General features: G+C 42.4%; 2 non-coding genes across 2 annotated transcripts; one reads left to right on the forward strand and one right to left on the reverse strand.

Annotated features, from left to right (window-relative positions):
* The first annotated feature begins 6,196 nt into the window (after positions 1–6,196).
* TRNAK-UUU (transfer RNA lysine (anticodon UUU)) lies at positions 6,197–6,269 on the forward strand. The gene has a single exon. It is a non-coding gene; the product is annotated as a tRNA-Lys (tRNA).
* Positions 6,270–6,698: 429 nt separating this feature from the next.
* Positions 6,699–6,771, reverse strand: TRNAK-UUU (transfer RNA lysine (anticodon UUU)). The gene has a single exon. It is a non-coding gene; the product is annotated as a tRNA-Lys (tRNA).
* Positions 6,772–13,722: the final 6,951 nt, after the last annotated feature.

A 13,722-nucleotide genomic window follows, 5' to 3' on the forward strand; every position in this document is an offset into this window, starting at 1 on the left:
TAAGAACTATGCTCACAAACCATTGATTCGATTAAAAAGACAGGAAATCTGGGTTCTAGTCTAGCTATTTCTAGAAACCAGAAGAAGTTACACAGGTTTCCGGTCTTCAGTTCCCTAATCTGTAAAATAAAATAGCTGAATTCGCCATTTTTTATGGCCCTTCTAGTTTTAAAAAAAATTAAAAGTCAGTATTATTGGTCTATAGCCTTTCTGAAAAAAAATATAATTAATGACTTTATACATATCAAAAGGTATAAAGAATATGATCTCCCAGCTGGGCGCGGTGGCTCAGGCCTGTAATCCCAGCACTTTGGGATGCTGAGGCGGACGGATCACCTGGGGTCGAGAGTTCAAGACCAGCCTGCCCAATGTGGCAAAACCCCATCTCTACTAAAAATACAAAACAATTAGCCAGGTGTGTTGGCGCATGCCTGTAATCCCAGCTACTCGGGAGGCTGAGGCAGGAGAATCGCATCAACCCTGGAGGTGAAGGTTGCAGTGAGCTGAGATGGCGCCATTGCACTCCACCCTAGGCAACAGAGTGAGACTCTGTCTCAAAAAAAAAAGAAAAGAATATGATCTCCCTTTTCCCATTCCTCTTCCTAAGAACAATACACATACAAAAAAGAAAAGAATATGATCTCCCTTTTCCCATTCCTCTTCCTAAGAACAATACACATACAAAGAAGTTCCCTGTAGTCACCTCTGTGGTATCTCCTTTCTTCATCCTCTGGGAACCATTATCTTGAATTTGGTATTTACCCCTGCCATGCATTTCTTTAGACTTTTAGAGTTTATATGTGTATATATTCCTTAAAAATCTGTTTATGCTTTTAAAATTTTTATAAATGGCATCAAACTATATGCAGTCTACTGCAACTTACATTTTTGCTCAGCATTGTGAAGTTCAGTGCTGTTAAACCGTGTAGTTATGGTTAATTTAGTTTTGTTGTTGTTCGAGACGGAGTCTTGCTCCGTCACCCAGGCTGGAGTGCAGTGGCGCAATGTTGGCTCACTGCAATCTCCATCTCCAGGGTTCAAGCGATTCTCCTGCCTCGGCCTCCAGAGTAGATGGGATTACAGGCACGTGCCACCATGCCTGGCTAAATTTTGTATTCTTAGTAGAGACAGGGTTTCACCATGTTGGCCAGGCTGGTCTCAAACTCTTGACCTCGTGATCCACCCGCCTCAGCCTCCCAAAGTGCTGGCATGACAGGTGTGAGCCACCGCACCTGGCCCTGGTTAATTCATTTTTAATGTTTTAACGTTGTTCTATAGTAATATACTGAATTGTATAAATGTATAATGAATTGTTGTATAGTAATTGTGTTAGTTTTCTAGAGTTGCCATAACAAAATACCACTGAATGGCTTAAACAGAAATTTATTTTCTCATAGTTCTGGAAGCTGGAAGTTGAAGATCAAGTTGTTAGCAAGTTAGATTTCTCCTGATGCCCTCTTTCCTTGACTTGATAAATATGTTGACTAGGCCGTGGTGAAGAATAGAGTTTATCCTATCATGGTTGACACTGATTTGTGAGTGATTGCTCATCTTCTAATTAAAAAAAAAAAAAAAGACACAGAGTCTTACTATGTTGCCCAATCTGGTCTTGAACTCCTGGCCTCAAGTGATCCTCCCCACTTGGCCTCCCAAAGTGTTAGGATTATAGGTGTAATCTTGTAATCCTACAGGTCGCACCCACCAGGACGCCCAGCTAATTTTTTGTGTGTGGTTGTTTTGCTTTGTTTTGTTTTTTTTTTTTTGAGGTGGAGTTCCCTTCTGTTGCCAGGCTGGAGTGCAGCCTGTCTTTCCACTGTGTCCTCGTATGATTGCCCATTGTCTGTATGTTGTCTGTATCCTAATCTCCTCTTCTTATGAGAACACTAATCATATTGGGCCCATCCATGTGACCTCATTTTACCTTAATCACCTCTTTAAAGGCCCTGTCTCCAAATACATTCCCATTCTGAAGTACTGGGGGTGGTGTTCAACATGAAGTTTGAGAGGGACACATTCAGCCCATAATAGTAATGGATGCACCACAATTTTTATTCATCTCCTCCTTTAATAAATACTTAGGCATTATTCAATTGTTGGCCGTTGCAAACAATGCTGTTATCATTCTCATGCTTATCTCCACGTGTACTCTAGAGGAAATTATTGAGTCACAGACTATATATGTTGTCCACCCTATTAGACCATACCAAAGTGCTCTCCAAAGTGATCGTAGAAAAATACTCACTCCTGACAGATGTGTATAAGAATTACCTTGGCCGGGCGCAGTGGTTCACGCCTGTAATCCCAGCACTTTGGGAGGCCGAGGCGGGCAGATCACCTGAGGTCAGGAGTTTGAGACCAGCCTGGCCAACACGGTGAAACCCTGTCTCTACTAAAAATACAAAAATTATCTGGGCATGGTGGCACGTGCCTGTAGTCCCAGCTACTCAGGAGGCCGAGGCAAGAGAATCGCTTGAACCCGGGAGGCGGAGGTTGCAGTGAGCTGAGATCCCGCCACTGCACTCCAGCCTGGCGACAGAGTGAGACTCTGTCTCAAAAAAAAGAATTATCTTGCTGCATATGTTTGCCAGTACTTGGCATTTTCAAATTATAAAAAACGATCTGATAGATGCAAAATGGTTTCTCACGGTGATTTGTTTTATAGGTCCGTGATTATTAGTAAGGTTGAGCACTTTTTCATATTTATCGACTTAAGGTTCCTTTTTTTTTTGAGACAGAGTCTCGCTCTGTCACCCAGGCTGGAGTGCAGTGGCGGGATCTCGGCTCACTGCAAACTCCGCCTCCTGAATTCAAGCCATTCTCCTGCCTCAGCCTCCTGAGCAGCTGGGACCACAGGCACCCGCCACGACGCCTGGCTAAGTTTTTGTATTTTTAGTAGAGACAGGGTTTCACTGTGTTAGCCAGGATGGTCTCAATCTCCTGACCTTGTGATCTGCCTGCCTCGGCCTCCCAAAGTGCTAGAATTACAGGCATGAGCCACCACACCCTGCTGACTTAAGGTTCCTATATATGAATTGCCTAATCAGACCTTTTGCCCATTTTTCTATTGGATTGTCTTTTACTTTTTTTTTTTTTTTTTTTTTTGAGACAGAGTCTTGCTCTGTCGCCCAGGCTGGAGTGCAGTGGCGCAATCTTGGCTCACTGCCACCTCTGTCTCCTGGGTTCAAGCAATTCTGCCTCAGCCTCCCAAGTAGCTGGTACTACAGGCGCCCGCCACCATGCCTGGCTAATTTTTTGTATTTTTGGTAGAGACGGGGTTTCACTGTGTTAGCCAGGATGGTCTCAATCTCCTGACCTCAGGTGATCCACCTGCCTCGGCCTCCCAAAGTGCTGGGATAATAGGTGTGAGCCACCACAGCAGGCTTGTCTTTTACTTATTGATTTGTAGGAGTTTTCCATATAATCTGGATATTAATCCTTCTTGGTTATATGTGTTATAAATAATGACTTCACATATGTAGCTTTTCACTTTTTAAACATTGTCTTTGATTAACAATTTTTAATGAAATAAAATTTGTTAATTTTCTTATATTTTGTGCTTTTTAAAAATTTATTATATAAGAGATTCTTCCCCATCTCTGGGTCATAAAGATACTCTCATATATTTTCTTCTAAAAGTTCTGAAGATTTGCTTTTCTTTTTTTAAGGGTCCAAAGGGCCAGCTAGAAAGATTTGCTTTTCACACTTAGGGCATTAATGTGTTCAGAATTTATTTTTGTGCATGTTGTAACATGCAGATCCAACATACAGTGCCCTGACTGGAGCACAGTGGCTCCATCCTGGCTCACTGCAGTCTCCACCTCCTGGGCCCAAGCTATTCTCCCACCTCAGCCTCCTAAGTAGCTGAAACTATAGGCTCACGCCACCACACTCAGCTAATTTTTAATTTTTGTATTTTTTTGTAGAGAGGGAGTTTCACCATGTTGCCCAAGCTGATCTTGAACTCCTGGGCAAGAGCGATCCTCCCACCTCAGCCTCTCCAGTAGCAGGAATCACAGCCAGGCACCACCACGCCCAGTTTATTGATTGATTATGTTGGGGGAGGGTGGTGGCGGGAGGGGGCAGGTCTCGCTATGTTGTCTAGGCTGCTCTCGAACTCCTGGCCTCAAGCAGTCCTCCCATCTTGGCCTCCCAAAGTGCTGGGATACCGTGCTCAGCCTTAAAAATCAGCTTTATACATCTCGTTCCACTTCAATCAAATATGTTAATTCTTTGTTGAAAGGTGAATGGTGTCAGAGAAGGTTGAAAGAGCAGGATCCATAGGATCCGTTCTTGTTACATCTTTGCCATTAAATCTTTATGTGCCTCCATGAATGCTTATTACATGTCAGACACTATTGCAAACAATGTCTATATACTATATTATTTAAATCTCACAGTCATCCTATTGTCCTGACACACAGAGAAATAGCTTGCTCAAGGTTACACAATGGTAGTCAGGATTCAAAGAGGGCACCTAACTTCAGAACCCAGGTTTTGTATAAGCATTTATCCTTTATTTGTTGTCTTTTTTTATCCTTTGTTTTTCAGTGCACATATGTGCACCCTTTTCTTGAAAATACAAAACAAACAAAACACTATTGATTTGAAATGTTTCCTAACTTAAAAATGTTTTCTGTTTTTTCCCAAATCCTATTCTTCCGAAACATGATTATTAATGGCTGCATAATAATTAAGGCCGTACCGTAATTTATGTAGCTATTTTTCTCGTTTCTGATTAAAATGCCATGACGATCTCTCCTGTAGTCAGATCTTTTTGTACACCCCTGATTCTTCTTTTTTTTTTTTTTTTTTGAGACAGAGTCTCGCCCTGTCGCCCAGGCTGGAGTGCAGTGGTTTTATCTCGGCTCACTGCAACCTCTGCCTCCCAGCTTCAAGCGATTCTCCTGACTCAGCCTCCTGAGTAGATGGGATTACAGGAGTGCGCCACCACGCCTGGCTAACTTCTTTGTATTTTTTGGTAGAGACGGGGTTTCACCATGTAGATCAGGCTGGTCTCGAACTCCTGACCTCGTGATCCGCCCTCCTGGGCCTCCCAAAGTGCTGGGATTACAGGCGTGAGCCACCGCGCCCGGTCACCCCTGATTATTTCTTCAGGACAAATTCCTAAAAGTGGAATTGCTGGACCAGAGCAATCACCCCGAAAGAGGTTAAGGATGGAATTAAGGTGAAGTAGCATCAGCTAACAAAGACCTTTAGTGTCCCACTCTCAAAGCTCTACCGTGGTCATTCTCAACACCAGCTCCATAGCAAACGGCAGTGCTCAAATTACTGATGGCTACGGAAGGGAAGAACCTCCAATGCCAAGATCAAAACAATCTCTCTTCAATGCCATGTTCAGTTTTCTTGTCTCAGTAACTTAGTAGGGCTTCTGCCCCCAAGGTCGCTGCTGGTGAACTCCTCCAGAGTCTGCGCCCCTTAAAATTACTTAGCTGCGCCGGGCGAATCACCGGAGGTCAGGAATTCGAGACCAGATTGGCCAACACGATGAAACCCGGTCTCTACTAAAAATACAAAAATTAGCAGGGCCTGGTGGCAGGCGCCTGTAATCCCAGCTACTCGGGAGGCTGAGGCAGGAGAATTGCTTGAACCTGGGAGGCGGAGGTTGCAGTGAGCCGAGAGATCGTGCCATTGCACGCCAGCCTGGGCGACAGAGGGAGACTCCGTCTCAAAAAAAAAAAAAAAACAACGTGGATGCTTTCAGGGGACCTACTGGATAACCTCACCATCCTTCCTTTCTCTCACTTTATACCGCACAGTGCAACCCGATAGCTTCAGAACAGCATATTCATAATCTCTTAGACAGATTCATTTTTTTCTATTATTGGATAGGTTTTAGCACTGATGCCCATCCTGTTATCAGTGGTAAAATAGATCGAAGGTTATTACAGCACTTCAAAAGTGACACCTCGCCATTCTTTTAATCCTGAACCTATGTAATTACAACTAAAAAAAGCCTACCTAATCATGCTTACTAGGCGCATAAATATCTCGCAATTCTGAATTAGCTGGTGATGCTGGTGAAAGGCGCAGAATTTGGGCCTTCTGTTTTTCCTGTGATTCGCACGAATCACGAACTTCCTTGGCGTTAAAGCAGTCTCACAGTGTGGATGATGCAATCACTCAAGGGTCCTCATTCTTATGTAAGAAATAGCAGAAGGAGCGGTTGTTTGGGGGAGCCCGGATAGCTCAGTCGGTAGAGCATCAGACTTTTAATCTGAGGGTCCAGGGTTCAAGTCCCTGTTCGGGCGGCTTGTCTTTTTTCCTTAATGGACAAATACGAATTGTATACATTACGGTATGCAACACTATGTTCTGAAATACGTATATATTGTTGAATGATTAAATCAAACTGATGAGGGTATGCATTACCTCGCATACTTTTTTTGTGGTGAGAGCACAAGGTGCTTGCTTTTAAGTTTCTTTTCTTCCTTTCTCAATTATGAGCCATCAAAAAACAAATATTTTTCTGGGAAACCACCGTGCCAGACCTCGATACTTGCCAAGAAATTAAATAACTTTTCAGTCATTTTTTTCTCCCTGAAAATATGTCTGTCTAGCATATTCTGAAACCAGTGAAAAATGATCTGAATTCAACTTGAAATGTTAGGGTTGACAATGTCTGCATTTTGCACTTGATGGGATAATATTTACCCGTTTAAAGTAACGAAAACTACAAACGCCCGAACAGGGACTTGAACCCTGGACCCTCAGATTAAAAGTCTGATGCTCTACCGACTGAGCTATCCGGGCGCTTCGTGATAAAGGTTGCTTCTGTTTACTTCATATAGGTTGCTACTTTTTTTTTTCTTTAGTTTGAGATGGTGTCTTACTCTGTCGCCAGGCTGGAGTGCAGTAGCGCGATCTAGGCTCACTGCAACCTCCGCCTCCCGGGTTCAAGTGATTCTCCTGCCTCAGCCTGCCGAGTAGCTGAGACTACAGGCGCGCGCCACCACGCCCAGCTAATTTTGTATTTTTGGAAAAGACGGAGTTTCATCATGTTGGCCAGGACGGTCTCGATTTCTTGAGCTCATGGTCCGCCCACCTTGGCCTTCCAAAGTGCTGGGATTATAGGCGTGAGCCACCGCGCCCGGCCTGCTTCCTTTTAAGTAGCTACATTTAGGTTTTAATTAGAATTAAAGGTTTTTTTTGTTTTTTGTTTTAGCAAGATAAAGCAAAACAAATATTTTCCTTTCCTTTTCTTTTTGTTCCATTCACTTAAAACACGTGTTCTTCAGCTGTTTCATGTTTGATAAGTTACCAGTATTTACAAAACTCTCTAAAAGGAAATTAATGGTAGTAAATGACAGAAAAATGGGCAACCAAGATGAATATTCAAAATTTAGACATAGGGTTACAACCACTCTTTCCTTCCTTCCTTCTTTCCTTCCTTTCTTCTTTTTTTTTCTTTCAATCTTTGCAGCTGTGCCAGGGAGCAACCTCTTTTTATTATACTTCTGCCTTCTATTTATCACTTCCCTGATAAGATCTCTTAATTTTAATTATTCTACCAAACTAGATTACAACATCTCTCCCATTAATGAAAAATACATTTCCACTCATCAGATGACGTAGTTGTTAGTTAAGTATTACTTAGCACAAAAGAAGGAAAGACACTTTTGATTCATGCACAGAGGAGCTAATACTATAAGAAAATAGACGTGATTGTGGAAAGGTCTGAATTAAGATTGCGGGAAAAGGAGTTTAGACCTTTAATTTAAATTTAGATTGAATTTTGCCTTTCCTCCCCTTTCAGGCAAGTTGCAGTTTTCTTTTCTTTTCTTTTCTTTTTTTTTTTTTTTGAGCCGGAGTCTTACTCAGTCGCCCAGGCTGGAGTGGCGTGGCAGGATCTCGGCTCACTGCAACCTCTGCCTCCCAAGTTCAAGCAATTCTCCTGCCTCAGCCTCCCAAGTAGCTGGGATTAAAGGCGCCTGCCACCACGCCCGGCTAATATTTTTGAATTTTTTTAGTAGAGATGGGGTTTCACCATGTTGGCCAGGCTGGTCTCGAACTCCTTACGTCAGGTGATCCGCCTGCCTCTGCCTCCCAAAGTGCTGGGATTACAGGTGTGAACCACCTCACCGGCCTCAAGTTGCAGTTTTCAAGACAGTCTCACAAGATGAATCCTCCCAAAGCAGTGTGCACCAGTGGGAGCAACATAGAGTATTAAGAATACAAATCTCCAGATCAGCCTAGTTTTTCCTAAAATCAATTTCTTTTTTTTTTCTTTGAGACGGAGTCTCGCTCTTGTTGTCCAAGCTGGAGTACAATGGCGCGACCTCGGCTCACTGCAATCTCCACTTCTTCGATTCAAGCGATTCTCCTGCCTCAGCCTCCCGAGAAGCTGGGATTATAGGTGCGAGCCACCACGCCTGGCTAATTTTTTGTATTTTTAGTAGAAATGGGGCTTCACCATGTTAGCCAGGCTGATTTCGAACTCCTTACCTCAGGTGATCCGCCCGCCTCGGCCTCCCAAAGTGCTGGGATTACAGGCATGAGCCACTGCGCCCAGCCACCTAAAATCAATTTCATCAACCCTGACACATGGGGCGTGGAACACAAGATTATGAAATTTCAAATACTGATAAGGGAATTTATTTTAGTTTCTGGGAACTAGTGGCTTCTGAACACAATGAACAACAAAATAGCTCAGCCTCAGCTGGAGGAATTTTTCTTTCCTACAATTGTCTGATTCTTATAGAACAAAGACCAACAAACTGTGATCCTGAGCAGGCCTGGGTTTCCACATTTATAAAATGAGGGAAATTGATTAGATGGCCTCGAGATAACTCGTAATTCTAAAGTTTTACCATTCTGTTACTTTTTTCCGTTGTGAATAAGATTAGAAGGAACAGACTCAAAATGTGCCAGAATGGAGTGATTTAATTCAACAAACATTTACTGATCGTCTGTTACAGGTTAGGCTCTGCGCTAGCCCTAGAGTCTGAGATGAATAGGACATGGGTCCTGCTAACAGTCTAGGAAAGAAGACACACACAGAAACAAACAATTTCAACATAAAATGGAGTGGCTGCAGATGAAGATGGACAGGAAAGCAGGGTTTATAAAATAAGGGTAGCTGGGACCTTGAGTTTTCAGGAGGGAAACTGCATGATCATAATTCAGTTTAAACAGTTTAAACAAGTTAAACAGTAAAACAGTTTAAACAATGTTAAAGGTGTACTGAAGAAATTGTAATGAGCGAAACACAGACATTTATTTATTTAGACATATTTTTTTCAGCACCCACTGTGTTAGATAAGGAAAAACTGCTAGCACTGTTTCTATGAATGAGATGTGGAAATAAATTATACCACTTAAGTTTTAAGGAAGGGAAATGGTGTCTATCCAGGCCTCCTTAAAAAGGCAAGAATAGATAAAGGGGTCTTCAAGTTTTTTCCTCCCCAAGGCTTTGTTACATCACACTCTCTTCCGGGATAACAAAACCTGCTGTTTAAAATTAAATAAACTGAATGGGATTAATCAATCAAAAATTTGCTTACTGATTACCCACTGCTTCCACAGCAGTGAGCTAGGCACAGTAGGGAGGAAAACAGGAAATCTGGAAGGAATGTGGGGACTGCAAGGTGTATTTAGAGAATGGGGAATAACTTAATCTTGTTGGAGCAGAAGGAGATAGAGAGGGGTAAGATCACATTGGAGACTACACTTCCATCAGGCTAAGGCAAACGATTTTATCCTACAGGCAATGGTGAGCTATTGAAAGATTGGCTTCTTAACATTGCAAAGTCCACCCGAGATAGCATAAAATGAATCTGTTTGCTTCATTTATGTTGCATCAAGAACACCACAAGTGCCATCTTGTACTTCAGCATAAAATCTTCCTGGAGTGCTTCTTGAAGCTTCTTTAGGCAGACTGTTGAACTTAATTTTCCCACTAGAGGGTAGGCTAAACTCACAGATTCTATATATTTGGTGATTCTCCTAGTTCTTAAATTTAATTTCTCCACTATTTTTAAAGTGTGTGCGTGTGTGTCTGTGGTGAGAACACTTGAGATTACACTCTTAGCAAATTTCAAGTACACCATACATTATTAATAACTATAGTCACTGTACTGTATGTTAGATCCCCAAAATTTATTCATCTTACAACTGAAAATATGTACTCTTTGATCGAGATCTATTCGTTTCCCTCACCTGCCAGCCCCATGGTAACCATTCTGCTGTTTCTATGAGTTTAACTTTTCTGGATTCCACATATAAGTGAAATAATATAGTATTTGTCTTTCTGTTTCTAGCTTATTTCATTTAGCATAAAGTCCTCCAGATTTGTCCATGTTGTCGCAAATGGCAGGATTTCCTTACGTATCACATTTTCTTTCTTTGTTTCTTTTTTTTTCTTTAGACGGAGTTTCACCCTTGTTGCCCAGGGTGGAATGCAGTGGCATGGTCTCAGCTCACTGCAACCTCATCCTCTGCCTCCTGGTTTCAAGTGATTTTCCTGCCTCAGCTTCCCAAGCAACTGGGACTACAGGCGCCCGCCACCACGCCCAGCTAATTTTTGTATTTTTAATGAGACAGGGTTTCGTCATCATTTTGGCCAGGCTGGTCTTGAACTCCTGACCTCAGGTCATCTGCCCACCTCAGCCTCCCAAAGTGCTGGGATAACAGGCATGAGCCACCACACCCGGCCCCCATTTTCTTTATCCAGTCACCTGTAGACAGATACTTTTGCTGATTCCACATCTTGTCAATTGTGAATAATGCTGCAATGAACATGGAGGCGCAGATCTCTCTTTAACATACTGATTTCATTTCCTTTGGATATATTCCCAGAAGTGGGATTGCTGGTTCTTACAGTAGTTCTATTTTTAATATTTTAAAGGAACTTCCATACTGTTTTCCATATGGCTGTACCAGTTTACATTCCCACCAACAGTGTACAGGGATCCCTTTTCTCCACACCCTTGACATCACTTGTAATCTTTTGACTTTTTGAGAGTAGCCACACTACCAGGTATGAGGTGATATCTTGTTATGGTTTTGCCTTACCCTTCTCTGATGATTAATGATGTCGAGCACCTTTTCATATACCTGTGGGTCATTTGTATGTCTTCTCTGGGAAAATGTTGATTGAGGTCCTTTGTGCATTCAAAAAAAATTCTGGTTATTTGTTTTTGTTTTGTTTTGCTATTGAGTTGTATGAGTTCCTTATATATTTTATATGTTAATCCCTGATCAGATATATGGTTTGCAAATATTTTTTTCCCATTCTGTATGTTGCCTTTTCATTTTGTTGATCCCTACTATAATAATTTTTAAAGGGATTTTTTTACCCTCCTTCTCATCAGACTTACTGCCTTTGAAAAAAATCACCATCAATCTGATTACCCACTGTTTCCACAGCAGTGAGCTAGGCACAGAGGGGGAAGGTTGTGGACCCTTCCTTCCCAGAGTTCCCCAAACCGACACCAAGTCGTAGCTACCTACTCTGGGACCCAGTCTTCTATCGTCACAGTATAGTGCATAGAGTCTTTGGAGCTGACACCATCACAAGGTACTAAGAAGATGTATAGTACAGGTTGTTTTTGTTTGTTTGTTTGTTTTGAGACAGTGTTGCAATCATAGCTTACTGTGGCCTCAATCTCCTGGCTCAAGTGATTCTCTCACCTCTGCCTCCAGAGAGCCTGGGACTACAGGCATGCACCACCATGTCTGGTGAATTTTTTAAAAAAATGTTTTCGTAGAGATGGGGTCTTGGTATGTTGCCCAGGCTACTTTTGTACTCCCTTAGCTCAAGGGATCCTCCCGCTTCAGTCTCACAAAGCGTTGGAATTATAGGCATGAGCCACCATGCCTGGCTGAGCCCAAGAATCTTACACAGCATCAAGAGCTCAGATACTGGAATAAATACTCCCTAAACAACGCAGCCCTCAAATGTCATGGATCATTGAAAAGGTGTAGGGAAGAAGTAGGACTGATTTCAAAGCTGGTAAGAGTCAAAGGATTGAAGAAGTCAATCTATCCATAAAATATTTACAGAGCACCCCACCCCATCTCTAACATCCATTCATCTTTCAAAGATATTTGAATATTTTTGAAGAAAGCCTACTGAAGGATTTTAAAATAAAATTGTTATAAATACTGTCCTTCAAAATATTAGTTTGGAGTTGTATTACAGATTAGTCCTAGCCTAGAGAAGAGCTATGAGAGAATACAGCACAGATAAACAGATTCTATCATCATCTCCTTCCATTGATTTCAGCCATTTGCTCCCTGACCAGTAATCTACTTATTATTACCACTGAAATCTTTTTTTTTTTTTTTTAAGATAGGACCTCACTCTGTTGCCCAGTCTGGCATGCAGTTGTACCATCATGGCTCACTGCAGCCTCGACCTTCTGGACTCAAGTGATCCTCCCACCTCAGCCTCCTGGGTAGCTGGGAGTACAGGTACACACCACCATGCCCAGCTAATCTTTTGTGTTTTTTGTAGAGATGAGGTTTTGCCATATTGCCCAGGCTGGTCTTGAACCCCTGGGCTCAAGCAATCCACCAGCCTAGGCCTCCCATAGTGCCAGGGTTACAGGCATGAGCCATCACACCTGGTCACCACTGAAATCTTAGACTCTCAAGCTTTTCATTTTCTGGCTCAGTCACTCTGTCTTCCCGTAAACTAGATCCAGGTTTTCATCCATTCACTTATTGACCAAGAATTTATTGAGCACCAGCTTTGAATGAGGCAATGAATTAGGCCTAGAAATTCAAAGGTAAAAATAATGGAGATTCCTTGTCTTTAAGGAGCTTACAGTCTGTTGCCCTCCTCTTCTGTGCCCTCCCCAATTCAGAAAAAAGTGGACAAGCAATTATAACACCCATGATCAGTGTTATAATCCAAGTAGCTATTGGGTGTGTCTAGACACTCTTAGGAGGCACTCTAGGGAAACTTTGCAGATAATTTGTTGTAGGATGTATTAGTTTGTTATTGCTGCTATAACAAATGACCACAAATTTAGTGGATTAAAGGAACACAAATTTATTATCCTACAGTTCTGCAGATCAAAAGCCCAACATGGGGTTCACTGGACTAAAATCAAGTATCTGCAGGGTTCCTTCCTGGAACCCTGGAGGCTCTAGGGCAGGATTTGTTTTTTGACCTTTCCAGTTTCTAGAGGCCATTCACCCCCTCTGGCTCAGGACCTCCATGCTTCAACTTTCAAGCCAGCAATGTTGCATTTTTCTGATCAGTCTTGTGTCATCACATCTTTCTCTAACTTCAGCTAGGAAAGGTTCCCAGCTTTTGCGGACTGACGTAATTAGATTGGGCCCACCTGGATAATCCAGGCTAATCTTCCACTCCCAAGGGCCTTAACTTAATCACATCTGTAAAATCCTTTTGCCACGTGAAATAATGCAGCCATAGGTTCCAGGGATTAGGAAGTGGACATTTCCTCCTTTGGGAGACCATTATTCTGCCTACCACGTAGAGAGACAGAGACAGCTGCATAAAGGGAAGTGGGTAGAGGTGGGGATTGGAGGTAGGAGGCCCTTTCCAGGAAACCGTGTGGAAGGGCCGTTAGGTGAGAATATTGTGCATTCTAGGAACTGTAGGGAGTTTCGTAAGGCCCAAGTATGAAGTTTACATTGGAATGTGGGAGGCTATTCATTTAATACATATTTATTGAATATTATATGGTGGGTGCAGTTTGGGAGATGCAGGGATGCACAAGACAAAGTCCTTGT

This window comes from Pongo pygmaeus, chromosome 1 (genome assembly GCF_028885625.2).
Source record: "Pongo pygmaeus isolate AG05252 chromosome 1, NHGRI_mPonPyg2-v2.0_pri, whole genome shotgun sequence".
NCBI lineage: Eukaryota > Metazoa > Chordata > Mammalia > Primates > Hominidae > Pongo > Pongo pygmaeus.